Here is a 4,159-nt window from a genome sequence, read left to right on the forward strand (position 1 = left end):
AAATATTTTGGAATATTTCACTTGCATTTTGTTTCACCTCGAGAAAGTCTTGAAATAATGAACGTTGATGAATATGTAAATAATGAAACGTGTCTTCTTTTCATTACAACGAATATATTTTCAAATATTGTACTGGCATTTTATTTTCTTCAATTCATCCACCCGGAAGAAGTCTTACAATAAAGATGAAACGTTTGTTCCTTTTTTTATCGTTCTATCTCGTCGAATTTTACTTCAAAAACAAATTTTAATAATTTTATTTTTATCGGTATATTATCCTTTTTTTTAATTATAACTTTTTAAAAATCATTTTTTTTACGATTTTCTAATCTTTTTGAGGGAGCTTGGATGTTCTCCATTAAAAAAAATAAATAAAAGAAACTAACATTGTACCTAAATGTAAAAACAAGGGGAGATAATTGATTCTTTTAAAAAATTGTACCAAACAGGGGAGATAACTCTGTTCAATTCCAAATAAAGAATTACTTAGCTTTTATTAAACGCGATTGTATTGCATACAAATGGCGTTGACTATTTTTAATAGACAAAAATAAAAAGGGGGGATAATTGTTTCTTTTTTTTAATTTGTGTATCAAACAGGCAGATAACTCTGCTTGTAAAATTCAAAACAAAGAATTATTTTGTATTTGATCGAGGTATTTTTTCAATTGACTGTTTCATTGTCTTCGTGTTTCCGTGTTGTATAATAATATGAGGATTTTTTATTTGTAAAAAAAATTAAAAAATACAAAAATCATGGATTTCTGTAAATAATTTGGCACCAGAAAATAATAATAAATTGTAAAAATATATTTGCGTTTTGATTTTGTTGTATTTTATTTGTAAGTAGTTTTCCTCTAAGAAAAGCAAGTTAGGTAATCTTTTGTTTCAAAAATATTTTTCTTTTGCAAAAACACAAAAAAAAACGGGAAAATAAGTCTGTAATGAATAAATGATTACAGATTTACCTCCCTTAAAAAGGGAATATCCATACAAGAATAAATCCGGTTGGATAAATAATTTTTGGAAGGAATTAAATAGAAATGCATATTATTGTTCTTAACAACATGCACTGACGTTTATCAAAATAAAATGGCTATTCAGAATGAAATATCGATATTCCAGGAAGGGATGTATTGATGACAAAAATCGGAAATTAGACTGACTTTACTTTATTATATAGAAATCAAACATACATACATACATACAGACATACATAAATACATACAGACATTGTTATATCATTCATTTTTTGCAGGCTTTTCGACAGCATGGACAAAATTCAAATCCGCACGATTTTCTTGTTTCAATTCCAATTAGGCTTAAAAACTGGCGAGACAGCCCGTGATATCAATGATGCATTTGACACAAAAGTGGTTCAATAAATTTCGCAATGGTGAAGAGAGCCTCGAAAATGGAGACGGTCGCGGCCAGCTGACTGCGGTTGATAACGAACATTTGAAAGCCGTAATTGAAGCCGATCCTCGCAAAACAACACTAGCATTTAAGCCCGGCGTTGCCCGGGTGTTTGGAGGTGTGTATTTTTGGCCAATTTTCTATGATTTAAGTCTAAAATTAAGATACAATTGAAAGATTGCAAAAAATGAAATTGCTCATGATTTAAGACTAAATAAAATTTAAATAGTATTCTAAAGGAAATGTAGTTAAACCCTCTGACATGTCCGCACACATGAGAAATTTCAGTTTTTACAATGTTTCAATTTTATCTTAATTTTAGTCTTAAATCATAGAAAATTGGCCAAATAATCCATAAGGAATACACCATGACACTAGTATTCTAAAGGAAATGTAGTTACAAGAATCTAAAAAAAAAACCCTGTAAAGTAGGCAATTTCAGTTTTTGCAATTTTTAAATTTTGTCTTTATTTCAGTAATAAATCTTTGCAAATTGGCCAAAACTACATAAGAAATACACCATGACACTAGTATTTCTCAGTAAAATTGATTGACAACATGTAAGCAAGAAGCCTGTTTACTAAGCAACACCTGATAGAACCGCATACGTGAGAAATTTCAATTGTTCTAATGTTCTCATTTTGTCACAGTACAGTTGTTTTGTGTTGGTTCATCTCTTGTTCAAATCCTTTTCCCTGCACCAAAGAAATTTTGTATACACTACGTGTTTGTCTATCTCCAGTCCAAATCCTGGTCACAGCACAAAATATAATGTTTGCATATATCATGTTGTTTTTGTTTATCTTATGTAAATCCTGGCCACAGCACCAAAGCAAATCTGTATACATAAAGTTGTTGTTTGTGTCCACTGATACACCTGGTCACAGTACCAAAGGGAATATTTTTTAGATCAGGTTGTTGTGGTTGATCATTTCTAGTTCGTATCCTGGTCACAACACCAAAAATTATTTTGTATACATAATGCTGATGTCTATCTCCAGTTCAAATCCTTTTAACAGTACCCAATAAAATGTTGTATATATAATTTGCATTTTGTTCCTCTCTTGTTAAAATCCTTGTTACAACATTCAAAGCATGTGTTTATACATAACGTGGTTTCCATCTACATTTCAAATCCTGGTCACAGTACCAAATAGAATGCTGTATATATCATGCTGTTGTTGTTCATCTCCAGTCCAAGTCCTAGTCATAGTAATAAATAGAATAATGTGACATATAAAACATTGCATTGCAACCATGATTTCAGACCAACATAATATATAATCATGTTGGTCTTGTTCATCTCCACGTGAAATCATGGTCGCAGCACTAAATTAAATGTTGTATATGTCACATTGTTCTTAAACTCCATGATGTATGCAAATGAATTTCTTGCTATTTAAAAATATATTAATGATCAACAACTTTGAATAATAATAAATATTTTTATTCAATATTAAAATACACACAAAATATTATTCTTTTAATCAAACTTTCATATTTATTTAACAAAGATAGATAAGCATGTATGTAACATCAGATAAAAACAATCCAACACAGCAACAATAACATTGTAGGGTAATGGAAAAATATAAAGGTATTTGCAGCTTCTCTTCCAATTTTCGGATTTTAATCATATCAAATCAGACTTCAATTCCTTTTGACGGATTGATTGTTGCTATTTCCTCTGATGAGTTAAGGGCATAATAGATTCACTGATTGATATAATAATCAAGTTATTGTTTTGCACTACCAAACACATATTGTTAAGAATTGTATAAGTCAACTGAATTGAAGGAATAAATTATAAGATTATCAATATCATAAATTTTTGAATATAACTTGTTGTCATTTATTCTTTCTCTCTCTCTCTCTATATATATATATATATATATATATAAATATTGTTTTTCAAACAAAATACCACTGACACGTGTCTATATATATAGACTCATCAGAGTGGCTGAATCTATCTCTCTCTCTCTCTCTCTCTATATATATATATATATATAAATATATATATATATTGTAATTTATGAAATATATATGGCGATTAAGCTACACTAAATATTCGCTATCTTTAAAGAACCCTCAAATCTATCAAACTGTAGAAGAGAAATAGCAAACAACTGTGTTCACAAAATAAAACTTACTCTAGGATAGTGATACAAAATAGCTTTAAAACTAACAAAAACAATAGAAAACAAACAAATAAATGGATTAAATAAACATGAATATACATAAACGATCACACATATATGTATATATATGTATATATATGTATGTATGTGTGCATGTATGTGTCTACACATATGTATATTTATATATTAATTAAAAAAAGAAAGATTGGAGGAAAATCGTATGCCTTAAACCACTAACCTAGCTCTAAAACAGATCCTTTGTTCGATAAAATGCATGCCCATTGGCTGATAGGAAGGGGCGCGGTGGATACTAGAAAGTTGATTGGCTAACTAAAATCTTCAACATATATAAAAACGAGAAAAAACCTCAGAATTCGCGCATAAGCCTGACGAATCCAATAGTGTATGAAACGCCGAATATTCAGTGTAGCTTAATCGCCATATATATTTTATAAATTACTCATCAGAGTGGCTGAATCTCTCTCTCTCTCTCTCTCTCTCTCTCTATATATATATATATATATATATATATATATATATATATATATATTGTAATTTATAAAATATATATGGCGATTAAGCTACACTGAATATTCGCTATC

Source organism: Euprymna scolopes, chromosome 46 (assembly GCF_053919585.1).
Source record: "Euprymna scolopes isolate OS-2025 chromosome 46, ASM5391958v1, whole genome shotgun sequence".
NCBI classification, from domain to species: Eukaryota; Metazoa; Mollusca; class Cephalopoda; order Sepiida; family Sepiolidae; genus Euprymna; species Euprymna scolopes.